The 14,756-nt window shown below is 39.9% G+C and overlaps 1 protein-coding gene across 1 annotated transcript in view; it reads right to left on the reverse strand.

The window, feature by feature from the left end:
- The window catches only part of LOC116840830 (LIM domain only protein 3-like), a 63,080-nt gene that overhangs the window by 45,814 nt on the left and 2,510 nt on the right, over positions 1-14,756 (reverse strand). The window lies entirely within an intron of this gene.

Below are 14,756 nucleotides of genomic sequence, written 5' to 3' on the forward strand. Positions count from 1 at the left end.
GAGAGAGAGAGAGAGAGAGAGAGGGGGGGGAGTGGGGAGGGAGGGAGACAGGGGGACTGCTGCTTTTGGCGCTGACAATACCGCAATGCACAGGTTGGCCTAATAAAACTATGATCGCCGGATAAAACAGTGCAGTGCACGCTGGTAATTAGCGGTATACATAAATCATTGGCAACGCGCCGCGTAAATGCACACGCACACGTACACGCGCCAGTAGTAGTAGTAGTACGCCCATTACAACCTCCGCCTCCGTGCGCGCGCGATGCCTCCGGCAAACCCCTGCCGCCTACACCGCCACCGCCACCGCCGCCGGCCACGGCTCGCCGAGTAAACGAATACACGTGTAACGGGCAACGCAAACGTTGCGGCACTCGCCCTCTACGCTCCTCTTCACGTGTGGCACGAACGATCTTCGATCTCATCTATCGCCGGCCAGATTCACACGGGAGACGCCCGCTCGGCTGGCGAAGAATTGGCGAATAAATCGCGGCCGGCTGATCCGACAAGTCGAGGCCTCATCAAAAAGCTTTATTTCATAAATAACATTTCTTTTAGTTATTTTTCTTTGATAAGTCGGTATGCTAGATGTAACAATGACACCTGACTCGCGACAACATCGTCTCAATATCGATAGCAGTACTGATAGATCGATAGAAGTACTGATGCCTGGACACGTACTCGACTCTAGACACTCTTATTGTTTGAATAAGAATGTTTAAACTTTCAACATAGAATATATGTATATATATTTCTTTTATGCTGAAAGTTTGTTTAAGCATTCGTATTCAAAGACCAGATAATATGAGTCCAGATAGACAGATGTATGCAAATGTTCGGTTCTTGCCTTGGACATTCTTAATACAGTCGTATTCTTTGAGAGCTTGTACATTAGGTACAATTTATTAGACTATTTGTAAAAATTGTGTCTCTTTATTATCACGACACTCACACTCATCACATAGAATGAAGAAATAGAGTTGCAAAATAAATATAAAAAAAAGTGATGCAAGTTTATGTCTCTTGATATGATTCAAGTGCTTTTAGTAAATTCATTGCCGCGTCAATGTAACGTCAAACTTATTACTATAACTATATTATTGCACAATGTGGATTTAATGATCAATTGGCTAAGTTTTTTCACAATCGTTCGAGAAGTCAAGCAATTTTCTTTTCTTTAATTTATTCACTGACAAGCTTAACCTTTAGAAAAATGAGTAAAAAAGATGCAATTAGTAAAAATGACACAACTAGTAGAAAATACAAATACAATTGTCTTTTAATTAATTTTAGGTGCCCATAAAACTTTGATCGTTTTAAATGGATGGACCCATTGTCAAAAAAAAATTAAAATTTATATAAATTTAAATAATATTTTTTTAACAATGGGTCCATCTATTTAAAACGATCAAAATTTTATGGGCACTTAAAATTAATTAAAAGACAATTGTATTTGTATTTTCTACTAGTTGTGTCATTTTTACTAATTGCATCTTTTTTACTCATTTTTCTAAAGGTTAAGCTTGTCAGTGAATAAATTAAAGAAAAGAAAATTGCTTGACTTCTCGAACGATTGTGAAAAAACTTAGCCAATTGATCATTAAATGAAAATTTTTTAAATTAAATAAAGATAAAAATAAATAATTTTATAGGTTGGTTCATTCTTGCATAACTACGGCTAATTCAGTATAGTGTATTTGAATCTAGATTTAATTAAAAAAAAACTTGCAGAGATTCCACCATCGATTGTCTCACGTTGTGATAATCATGAAAATTTATCTAGGAATGTGTCCGGGGTGAGGTGCGTGTCCCGGCGTTGGTGCTTTCACCTTGCCGCGTTGATCTCGCAACGGTGAGTCTTCAGCGCCGATTCGGAGATCCGAATCGCATGTCGCACGTATTCGCGGCGACGGCGGCGGCGGCGGCGGCTCGTTAATCACCCTCTAGCCCGCGTGACGGGCTTCCCCCTGCATGCCGCGCCGGTCGCACCTGAGAATTGGCTCGCCGCGTCGTCCGTCCGAGTAATTCGATCTGCTCGCGGCGCATTTCGTTTATAATCGCGGCGGTACGCCTATTACCGCCCCACGCGGCCACGCGTGTATCGTTTTGAAGTGCACGCGAATGCTCACCCCGTCGATGACGCCCGCTCACCGTCCCTCTCCGTCGCGCTCTCGAGGGCTCGGCAAGGGTGTGTGCGCGTTTGTCGGGACTGGTATCAGCGCGGCTCGAGGGTGGTATCGGTGGAAACGACCGATGCCGAGGGCATGCGGCGAGGGAAGAGGGAGGACGAAGAGGAGGACGGGAAGTGGCAGGTCTATCGCCATCGGAGCCGGCAATGCGAGTCTAGGTTATCCGGTGACAAAGCAGGTTCGACTCGCGCAACGAGGCCCTCTCGGCACGTCGGATTATCACCATTGAAAATGGTGCAACCAAAACCCCACTGTTCGGATGCAGCCGCGCTTGAACGCGATACGTGCACGCGGGCCGACGCGACGCGGCGCGGCGCGACGCAACCCAAACCGGAAGCGAATTCCTTGTCGCGTCGCTCGGCCATTTATTGTCGATCTCGGGGCGTGGACGATTACGGTTTGTACTCAGCCCGATCTGTCTTTGTTGTTTATCGCTGCAGTTCGATCCGTCCCCCTCTTTCACCCCTTTGTGACGTGAGCTCGCGCCGTGAGTTCATGGCGGAGCGTTTTCGCGCAGGAAGTCGCGTGTGATACGCGCGAAGAGCAGCCCGCAGGTAGCACATACAATTTTTCCCCGCAGACAGTCGGCAGATCAATTTACCCTCTACACTTTGCTGCATGGAGTCCGTCGGGTGTCTCGCCGGGGGAAACCGATCGCCGTCGAGTTGAAAATCGACGATAACGCGCGACAGCACGCGCTTCCGGCGAAATGAGACAATTCGCGGGGTTCTTGCTCCTCGGATGCGCGAAGCGCTCGGCGGTTAGAGGACAGGGTGGCAAGGAGGTAAGGCGAACCACCCCCCGGGGGGTTGTAGCTAAATTGGCGGCAGTATATTACCGGTCGGACCGGCGCATTTAATTTGAATATAATCGCGGAAGGAGATCTCAGAAGCTCGAGGGCACTCCGTGGCGCGCGGGACTGCGTGACGGTGACCGGAAGTGCTCCCGGGACACCGGAAACAAAATGGCCGCACTCTCTTTCTCTCTCTCTCTCTCTTTTCTCTCAACCCTCTCCACCCTCTCCGGCCACCCTCTTCGCGGCGCCGTCACTTCGTCCTATCGCACAACCCACCTATACTGCTTACTTACCCTGTCGCGAGAGCTTCTGCCCTTCTTCTCACCCTCGCGTCACCCTCGAGAATCGCGGGAGCGAAATTAACTTTGCATTGTCCTTATTCCGAGGATCGCGCGGGGGTGGCTCTCGGGTAACGGCAGGACCGAGTCGTGAGCATGCCGTTACGAGAGTTCGGCGAGACGAGTAATAACCAAGTTACTGCGATAACGCGTATTACTCATCGACCGGGCGAAATCGACGCGACGCCGGATGCTTACGATTCATTTTTCATTGCTGATTGCACGAAAATATCACGGACGCTTTGACGTATCCGTTTTGGACGGGATCGTTGCGAAAGCGTCAGACATACGCTAGCCGGAAAATTGTTGAAACAATGCTACTCATTTTGAATCATCTTTTATCTGATGCCTCTAAATGTGGCTGAAAATCAATCAGAACGCTTATAAGTCACATCTAGAGGCACTTTGTCGATAAAAGGAAGAACTAATGTCACGACAGAAAATTAAATTAAGTGTAGATTTTTCGAGCCATATCATGTGTGTGTGTGTGTGTGTGTGTGTTATTACATTGAGAGAAAAGATATCTAAAAAATAATAGGTATTTATTTCATGAGTATATACTTATATATTTACTTAAATCCATATTTCTTTATTCAAATAGAATAGACAATTGCTTTTATGAAAAGATAAGGGATTTTCTCAAGATTTTAAGAAAATGTATATTACCTTATTCGAAAAATATTTTACATACTAGAGCTTTTCTCTCTTTACCCCGCGTTGTCCGGGTTACCCGTTTGACACAAAATGTCAAAGGGGTAAAATCAAGAAGAGGGAGTAGGGTGTTCAGTTTTCATAAGGTAGTTTAGATTTCTCACAGAGGCTTAGAAAATAACTATGCAAAAGTTAGTCCAAATCGATCAAAGGTTTTAGGAGTCAATAGGAAATGTACAGACATAAACATAGACATCACACACACATATTATCATTATATAAATATATATATATATATACATATATAAATTACAAATATGGTATTAGTACCCCGCCGAATAAATTCATTAGATATTCAACGCGGTGTGCTCGTTCCGCGATGCTTACAACGGCGACTGCCGTTATATCGGAGAGTCAATAAACAGTGTCAATGTCGTAAGTTACGTGTAACTGCGCGCGCTCGCAGGTAAGGGAGTTTAGTGATTTAGGAGTAATTGCGATGCCGGGCGATGATTCGCGTGGGAATGCAACAGGGCACCGTGTTCGATAAGCTCGGCGGAACAATAACAATTAAACCGGCTAACTCGTAATGCCAAAATACAATATAAGCACGAACAATGCTTGCGCCCGTCAGCGGGGAGGGTCGAGCGGTCGTCCGACAATGCCCGCCGTGCTTTCGCTAGACAAAGGCGAGACTTGAAGCTACCTCGAAGCGGAGAGATCGTAAGTCGAGGAAGAGCTTAAGCCGGTCGCGTCTTACGCCGCGGTCGTATTCGACGAGACAGAGAGAAAGAGGAGAGGGAGATAGAGAGGCCGTAGAATTTAATTAAAATCTATCTACCTATCTACTTATACCTACCCGAGCTGTTCGCGCGAAAACATTGACATTTTCCGAAAACGCTCGGCGGCGAGGCGGACAAAGTCGTGATTTACGGGAGCGCGTATGCGCTTTTTCATTATACGATAATTATCAATGCATGATTATCGATACAATTGTTTGACAAGCTAATAACGCGGCGTGTGTATCTCCCGTGTTGGCCATTAATTAATTATTGCAATGCATTAACTGTATTATGCCGATGACAATCGCGCCGCCAAAGCCGATTTTCGCTGCGCGCCAACTTCGCTCGCAAAAATATGGCAAATTGCTGAAGCGGCCGGTGCGCGGCGGATAATTTCTTCAATCTGCTTTGCGCGCATTTCGCACGCGCGGAAGCGGCGCTTTAAATCAAATCGCAGTCGATGTTCGCAACGCGCCGCGGCCGCCGACGGGTCGAAACGCGGTGGTTGAAACGCAGCCGCGATAAATCGCGAAATTGCGCGACGCACCAAGTGCGTCATCGGCTTTAAACAGCGCGTGCACGCGCGCGAGAGATACTCACCGATGGGACGGTATAAATTTGATATTTTTTTTTATCCGCGCGCGCGCGTTTCGATCGCCGTGAGATATTAGCCGAGAATCGCGCTGGGAAAACAGGCGGAAGAGTCCGTCTCGTTAATGCCACATGATGGGATTTCATAATTCATCGCGCGCGCATTTTCGATTCGCCCGGCTCGTCATCCTCCTATTATTGTTTGAGAAAACATCGCCGGATAGAACGATACCGCGTTGGAGACGCAAGTAAGAGATTATATTGCAGCGAAAGGATCACTTCGTGCGACCGTCAGGAGACATTCCAGAGCCATTTAATACACCGCTTAATTTCTCCGCTTACATTACTGAGAGAAATTATCCGATAAGAAATTAACAAATAGATATTTCCGATCAAATTGCATTTTTGTATTCAATCAGGAAACTTCCGATGAGAAATATCGGTTCATAATTTTTTTATCGATTTATCTGATGAAACGCCATTATGATCGGATATAAAAATAATTTTGATCGGAAATATCCACTTGTTAATTTTTTATCGGATAATTTCTCTCAGTGTAATAATGTATCTACACTGTAAAAACTGATGTGTTAAATTTAACATATTTCATGTGTCCTAAATCATCCGCTCTCATTTACGTGTAAATTTAACACAAAACAAATATGTTAACAAGTAATACGCATAATATGGAAAAAATTAACACAAGAATTTAATGCTTGAATACCGTTAGGAATCACAGATTGTGTTAAATTGACATATTTAATGTGTCAGACATAGATTATGTCAATTTAACATTTTCATTTCATCAAAACCGTAGATTAATATTTCTCTCAAATGTTAAAGTAACGTTTTATTTTAGTTAATTTAACATTATGTATATATGTCAATTTAACACAAATTGCGATTCCTGACGGTATTCAAGTGTTAAATTCTTGTGTTAATTTGTTACATATTATGCGGGTCACTTTTTACCACATTTGTTTTGTATTAAATTTACACATAAATGAGAGTGGATGATTTTGGACACATGAAATGTTAAATTTAACACATCAGTTTTTACAGTGTAGTGATTCGTTAAATAACGCAAGCAAAGTAATAACGTGTGAATAACGTGAGAAATTTAGCATAAAAATTAAAACTCTCACGCGTGGAGTTTATCATTGTGCATGTTTATCGTACAAAATGTGTTAACGCAGAAATGACAGGATGTGGTGCACGATTTAATTAAGCTTCAAAGGCTGAATTTCCAGGTTAGAACTTAAGGGTTGCAAAGAAAATTCGGCTGATTGCCTTTTTTCGTCGTTATCGTATTTCGACGTTCGATCGTCATTGAGCACTCCGCTATTTCAGAGCCATTATTCTATGCACCTTGATTTCGTCAATAATCTCGCTCAATAATGTATCTTTAACGACTCATTAAGTTGTGCAAATGGTATAATGACGTACCGGAGATTTGACGTAAGAATTCGAATCCTCACGTAGAGTTTATTATCGTGGAAATTTATCGTAACGAGATTTTTCATAACACATCGAGATAACAATATAAATAAAATAACGAGTAGAAATTTATCCAGTTTCTGACCAGTAACTGTCTAGGAATTTTTGGTAACTAGCTAGTTTTTAGTCACTTTTCTTGACTAAAAATTGACTGGTTTGGTCGACGCTCACTTCGTCAAAAACTTGACAGTTGAACTAGACAGTTTCAAATCAATATCTAACCTGTTTATTAGCAGTTTCTAAGCAGTTTTTTTACTAGTTTCTATGTAGTTTTTTTACTATTTTATAAGCATTTTTTTATTGGTTTCTGATTAGTATCTATTTTTTTTTCAGTTTATTAATAGTTATAAATAATTTAACTATATATGTGTCGAAACCATAATTTTATTAAAATGAATTAAATTTTTATAATTTTTTTAATTATAAATTTTTATAAATTAATTAAATTTTTATAATTTTTTTTCATCTTTAATATAATATTTTATTTTATTTTGGCCAGGAACTATCTCAAAAAATGTGTCAGTAATTTCCGATTTTTTGCTGGACAGAAAATGCACAACATTTCCTTACCATTTTTCTTATTGTATATAGTTTCTGACAAATAACTGGCCCAAAAATACTGAACAATATTTTCAGAGTTTTTGCTGGGCAGAAACTATCCAATATTTATTCACTATTTTTCTTGCATAGTTTCTGACAAAAAACTACCCAAGAAATACTGAATAGTATTTTCAGAGTTTTTGCTGGGCAGAAACTATCCAATATTTATTCACTATTTTTCTTGCATAGTTTCTGACAAAAAACTACCCAAGAAATACTGAATAGTATTTTCAGAGTTTTTGCTGGGCAGAAACTATCCAATATTTATTCACTATTTTTCTTGCATAGTTTCTGACAAAAAACTACCCAAGAAATACTGAATAGTATTTTCAGAGTTTTTGCTGGGCAGAAACTATCCAATATTTATTCACTATTTTTCTTGCATAGTTTCTGACAAAAAACTACCCAAGAAATACTGAATAGTATTTTCAGAGTTTTTGCTGGGCAGAAACTATCCAATATTTATTCACTATTTTTCTTGCATAGTTTCTGACAAAAAACTACCCAAGAAATACTGAATAGTATTTTCAGAGTTTTTAATAGACAGAAACTGTCCAGCATTTACTTACTATTCTTTCAAGTCTAGTTTTTGACTAGCAATTGGCCGTGAAAAAATAGCCAGTATTTTCTGCCAAGTTTCAAAACTAACAGTCTAATTAATCCTAGCTAGTAAAAACTGTTTAGTACTGATCAGTAATCAGTTTTTCCCTGAGATGTTTCTATTTGGAAAGATGTAATGCACAATTTAATTAAACTTCTCGAAGGCTAAATCTCCGGACTTTTGCGAGGACCGCAAAGAAACCTCTGATTATGTCCAAGACCTTCATTATCGTTGTACTGACACGTCCGCTCGTCAATGAGCAATCCGCGCGTTACTTCCGCAACGCGATACAAATTCGCGAGGTCGGCAGGAAGAAGAAAGGAGAGAGAGGGCCGGGAGAGGTCTCGCCCTTACGAGTTCTCAAGCCACGACTTCTACCTCGGGAGCGTATGATTAAACAACTCAGGTGTTTTATGCTCGGCTCGTGGAGATCGCGTGACCCAACGGCCACATCCGTTTCCGCTTCTGCGTACGGTCAACCGCTTCGACCCCTAACCAATGGTTCGCCTTAAGGGCTGCACGTTACCATCGACCGCGAAAGAAAGTATACTTTCGCCGACGTATCTTTGAGCCGTAATCGGCTCCGCTCGATAGTCACGCGCCGTCGAGGAGCTCCGCGAGAGCTATTAACCCTTACCTCGCTTCGCCCAACTGCACCCTTCCTCGCCGACGACGATTTTGTTTCCACGTTTTACAAGGACATCCGTTTCGGAATCGAGGCGACATCGCGCGCGGCAGTGGTTTTCAACCAGCGCGAAACGATATTCTGTCTCGCAGGAATTTTAAGCAAATTGTGACGCCGGGTGCCGCGGGTCAAAAGATGTTATATCTGAAGCCTTATCAAGGTTCTGATTCATTATCAAATATAACCTGATCTACAGGATGTCTGAAAATTAATGATACACTCCTTGTGTGCAGATAAAATTCATTAAACTGAACACAAAATTCCTTTACCATTTCGCAAACAACCACGTAGAATTTTGAATTATTAATACAAGAAGACTGATGAATGATCGCGATACGGTAGATGAACTGTGATGGCGACGGCGTGTTCTTGTATATTAGATCAAACTGAACAAAGAAATTCTATACCATTTTGTAAATAGCCACGTGGATTTTTGGTTGTCAATTAAAGAAAATTGGCATATTATCGCGGACAATCATGCACGATCTTCTCTAACTAATAATAAAAAATCTACGTGGTCATTTGCAAAATAGTAGAGGACTTTTTTTGTTCAGTTTGATCTAATGTACAAGCACACGACGGCAGAAGTCGCCGTTACAGTTCATCCACCGTTTATTATGATCATTCACCAATCTTCTTTAATCAATAACTCAAAATTTTACATGGTTGTTTGCGAAATGATAAAGGAATTTTGTGTTCAATTTGATGAAAATCTTCTACCCAGTACACAACAGGTGTGTCATTAATTATTAGACATCCTATATACCCGTTTTGTAAGAGGAGACCCTCTTAATCAGGCCTTTCTAGTCTTGACAAGAAACTGATCCGAGTCAGGTTCGGGTCTGACTCTACCAAAGCGAGCACAGATCAGGTCGGGTTAGATTTGATAATGAATCGGACTGGATTGAGGATTACTACGCATCTTGAATTCCAAGGCTCTGGTTATAATGCAGCGAGATAGTGTTAGTTTATTGCATTATCTCGATTTTATGCTATTCTATTGTATTTTAATTAGATTTTTAACAGACTGTTAATTGAAACTACGTAAAGACGCTTGCGAAACTTATACGGTCTTTTCAGCGGACGCGCGATTCTGGTGTTTCGGTCTCGTGGCTCGAATCAATTCAGACCAGAGAGTCATAGGGTGTAAGAAAGGTCGAGCAAATGCCGAGGAGTGACATTAAATACGCTGAAATGCCATCGACCTCCGTCAAGCGATATAAAGGCGCGGATCTCGTTGCGTTGCCTATCCTTTTCCCACCTAATGCAATTTATTTGATACTGATGCGACAGTTAATCGATCTCCAAACTACCCGTTAAAGAACGTCTCTAATGGCACGATAAAAATTCAAAGAACGTGCGAGAACATAGAAAGAGAGAGAGAGAAAGAGAGAGAGAGAGAGAGAGAGAGAGGGAGAGAGCAAATGACGATTTTTTAAATATGATTTAATTATTTACCACCGTTAAATTAAATAAGTAATTTTATTATTATATCGCGCGAATTCAAGCTTTTCAAAAGGAGCGAAATTTAAAATTAAAAAGCCCATTTTGTTCCTCCTGGTTATGCGTGTATGGATTTTGTATTTTAAATATAAATAAAATATTAATATATCGATATCTGTATATATATATATGTAGAAAAATTAATTCAGGTCCCAAAGGGTTAATCAACGTGTACGTGAAAGCAGCTTTTGATAACTAGCAGAACCAAAGGGTTGTTAGCGCCGAATGGTTGAACTGTTTCGGACAACCAAAGACACGGGGGTATAATTAATTCGGCGATTCGGCTTTATCGCTACGCTATTATGCCGCTCGGACGTACATATCTCACCGTGGATATTCGGTCTGCTCTCTCTCCCTCCGGATCCGTGAGTTTTCCGAGAAATTAGTCGGCATGATTTGCATCTGACGTGCACCTCGAGGCACCCACACGTCGCTCGCATAGTTCGTAACTCTGACTTTCCTCGCCTCCTCGTCTTTATCTCTTCTCTCTCTCTCCCTCTCTCTCTCTCTCTCTCTCTCCTTCTCTCTCTCTCTCTCTCTCTCTCTCTCTTCTGTCTCGCACCCTCTCTCACCCTCCCTCACTCGGCGAATGTCTCCGCGAGTAGCTTCGCATCCACGTCGGAAGCTCTCGCGTCAATTATACCCGTCAAGAGAGGAAATGTCGAGCGGATTCTTCTCGTTCTACGACATCGATCCTCCTCGGAACTCTCGCAGCTAGGGGAACAACCGTCACGTTTGCGCCAACTGTGCGGCGTGGGACGGGCGACGAAAGTCGCGCGAGCAGCGATACCTAAACTTTGTCCATCTTTCGCCGTTTTTTCAGTGGGAATAAATTGTACGTGCAAGTAAGAATGCGCCCTCATTCGCATTAAGTCTGCCGACTTTAAGCGTGACGCGATTTCCAACCTCACGAGATCCTATACGATAAGAATAATTTTGCGCTTGTGTTGAATTCAACTCGCGTGGAAAGTTATGTGTTAAATTTTTAACATACCCGCGCGTTAATTCAACATGTTGTGCTGTTTCGACTATTTCGCGTTGAATTGACGTTCATCATTTCTGAGAGTTAAAATAACACAATTTATGTGTGACGTTCTTTGTGACATATTTTATGCACACAAAGTGCATAAGTAAGTTGTGATTATAACATAGTGAACATAGTTAACATAGTCTTGTGTTAACCCTAGTTATACACACTGGGGTCTTCGAGACTCCAGATAAAGTTTGAAACTCTAGTATTAGTAGAGAGAATAAGTAAGGAGGATACAACTGCCGTGTAAAAAAAAATTTGAAGTCTCCTCTATAGATAGCAACTGTCGCAGCAGTCAACTGTCTGTCGGTTTTGTGGTAATTCACACGTAAAGTAAGCCCGAGGTTTCCCAGATCCCAGTGTGTGCTTCATGCAACTTTTTTGCAAGTAAGTATATTTTGTAATTAATTTTATTCGAGTTCATAGTGTAAATATATATTCTAAAAAATGTTAGATTGAATAAGTAATGTAAAAAAAAAAACTAATTTTTATTGGGAGACAGAAACACATGGACTAAACGCTCAAAATGACATTGCCTTGTTGGGTGAATGTTATTTGCCGCTCTTAAATTATTGACGTTTTTCTTTTTCTGTTTCTGTTACATGCATTACAAGTTATTGAGTTTGTATTTTTTAACAAAAATCCTTACTCCTGTCTGCAAAACCGCCAGAAAATAGAAATATGAAAAATCGTCAATTTTGGAACCTTAATAATTTTCATGAGAATATTCCAATATTTAAGCGACAATTTTTTTTCTTTGTACCTTGAAACATGCTCTTTCAAAATCTGAAAATTTTTTTCGATGATCTCTATTACCAAAAAAGATATGCATTTTTCAAGCTATTACGGTAAAATGACGTTTTTGCATTTATGAATAATTCTAATGTTTCAACACGTCTTTATTATATGATACTTATTATAATTTAATTCTAATTCTTAATAAATATATGTGTTTATCAGTCTATTAACAGTCGGGAAAAGAAAAGTCAAAATACGTGATTTTTACCGGAGTTATAATAAAAAAAAGTAGCTAGTCCTTCAGAGTCCAGTACAGCATCTACGAAAAATAAGTGTGTATACCTAGGCTTAAGTTAGCACGAAAAAAATGTTTTTTGAGGAATTCGCAGGGAGAAGTCAGATCGCTCGCGCGAAATGCTTCAGTTTTCCCGTCGTTCCGCGGTCTCACGAAAACGCACGGCTCGCGGGCTTTCTCGGAGCCTCACGGCGCCGATTATCTCCATTCGGCAGATCCGCCGAGGCGTTTCGGCTGGAGCCCCGGCTTTCGAACGAGCCTCGGCTTAACTCGGTTGTTGTGAATAAGTAAGCGAAGTGTTGCGAAGTGCTGCAGAAGTTAGGCGAACCCCCGGGCGCGCCGGTAGCTGGGGTGGCTCGAATTAAATTGTTATACGGATGAGCTGCCACGAGGAATACTCGAGCGAGCGACTTTGCTGCTGCCGCCAACGTCGGCGCCGCCGGGTGTGAATGTTTAATTACCGGCTTTCATTATTGTTAATAAAATAATAGCGCAGCCGGAGGGGCCCGCGGAAACGCGGGACCGCGCGACGCGAGTCGCCGTGCTTATCGTATCGTCGGCATTTCTTGGGATTTCGTCGCTTATCGGCCGAAACGATTAATATGGGTCTGCGCCGAATTTATGGAAAAAAGAATATCCTTGTTTAAAAAATATCTTTATTGACATTTTGAAAATAAGATTAATGTTAAGATGAGATTATATGGCGTTAAATGAAAATAAATTTGTTTTCAAGACGAATATATAACAAATTAACACATTATTTTCTCATAGAATATTACAATGTTAATATTCTTGGTTATATATTATTAGTCTTTAATCAAGACGAATATAGTCAAGTTAACACAATCATTTTCTCATACATGAGCAATAATAATAATGTTGGTTATATATGAGAAGATATAATTGTGTTAATTTAAATATATTCATCTTGCCTAAAGACTAATTTATCTTCGTTCAACGTCATATAATCTTATTTTAACATTAATCTTATTTTTAGAAAATGTCAATAATAAAAATATTTTCCAAACAAGAATGCCCTTTTTTATGTACCGGAAATGCGCAATACGTCTTCGCGTAGAAGAAGCAATCAGGGATCGTATTTTGGACGCGTATTTGAACACTGAATATACATTTCTGACTCTTAAACTGAAATGACGTGATATAGGACGCTCGTAAAACGAAAAACGGAATTTGAAATTATTCACCAGGTGTGTAATTTCAGGACGCCCAAAAGAGTTGCTCATAAATCCACTATTTATCGAGCAAAATTACGTTTCATATATTGATTTCGCTATCTAAAAAATAAATATTAATTTGGAATTAATTTCATGATATTACTTCGCCACGTTTTATTCGGTATTGCAATCCTACTCAAAACATAAAACAACTAGCCTATCACAAAACCGATGTAACAAAGGCTATTTTTTCTTTTATGCCACGTTCGCTAAATATGTGACATTTATAACATTTATAACAGTAAGTGTTTTTATTTGATAATATCATTTTTTACAAAGTTATACTGTGTGATAAGAGCCGTTTGTATTGCTTCCATCAGATAAGATTATATGTGCAAAATTGTGATATTTAGTTTAAAATTTCTTACGAACGGTGCAAAAAAATCGTACGAAATTTCAACTACAAATGTATTTTACTGCGATAAATGTTACATTTTGTAATAATTTTAAGCACTTTGGTTTAAATGAATAAATTCCTTATAAAAGAATATTTATATTTAATCCTTAAACGACAAAGTGGAGTTCAAAGATAATTTCATTCGGCGCATATTTTTCAGCGCAATCTATTGAAACTTTGTGATATGTTTACGCCAAAATCAGATATTACACTGAAAAAATATTTTTATATACAATAAAAAATATGTTTGTACTAAATTTATTTATCCTACAAATTTTAATATGCAGAAGGAGAAAATAAACTCAAAAATGTCGTTTATGCCCCATAATTGCACCTTGTCGTTTAAGGATTGGGTGACGGGTTAACGTTCGTTCTATATGTCTAAAGTAACACAAGTAGAAACATCTGAGAGAAAAACTGATTACTGGCCAGTAACTAGACAGTTTTTATTGATTAGGATTAATTAGACAGTTACTGTTTTAAAACTTAGCAGAAAATATTAGCTATTTTTTCATAGCTAGTCAGAAACTAGATTTGAAAAAATAGTAAGTAAATACTGGACAGTTTCTGTCCATTAAGAACTCTGAAAATACTGTTCAGTATTTCTTGGGTAGTTTTTTGTTAGAAACTATGTAAGAAAAATAGTAAGTAAATATTGGATAGTTTCTGCCCAGCAAAAACTGAAAATACTGTTCAGTATTTTTGGACCAGTTATTTGTCAAAAACTATAGAAGAAAAATGGTAAGGAAATGCTGTGCATTTTCTGTCCAGCAAAAAATCGGAAATTACTGACGAATTTTTTTTAGATAATTCCTGACCAAAATAAAATAA

Source organism: Odontomachus brunneus, unplaced genomic scaffold (assembly GCF_010583005.1).
Source record: "Odontomachus brunneus isolate Ranch 3 - 2012 unplaced genomic scaffold, Obru_v1 Obru_scaffold_012, whole genome shotgun sequence".
NCBI lineage: Eukaryota > Metazoa > Arthropoda > Insecta > Hymenoptera > Formicidae > Odontomachus > Odontomachus brunneus.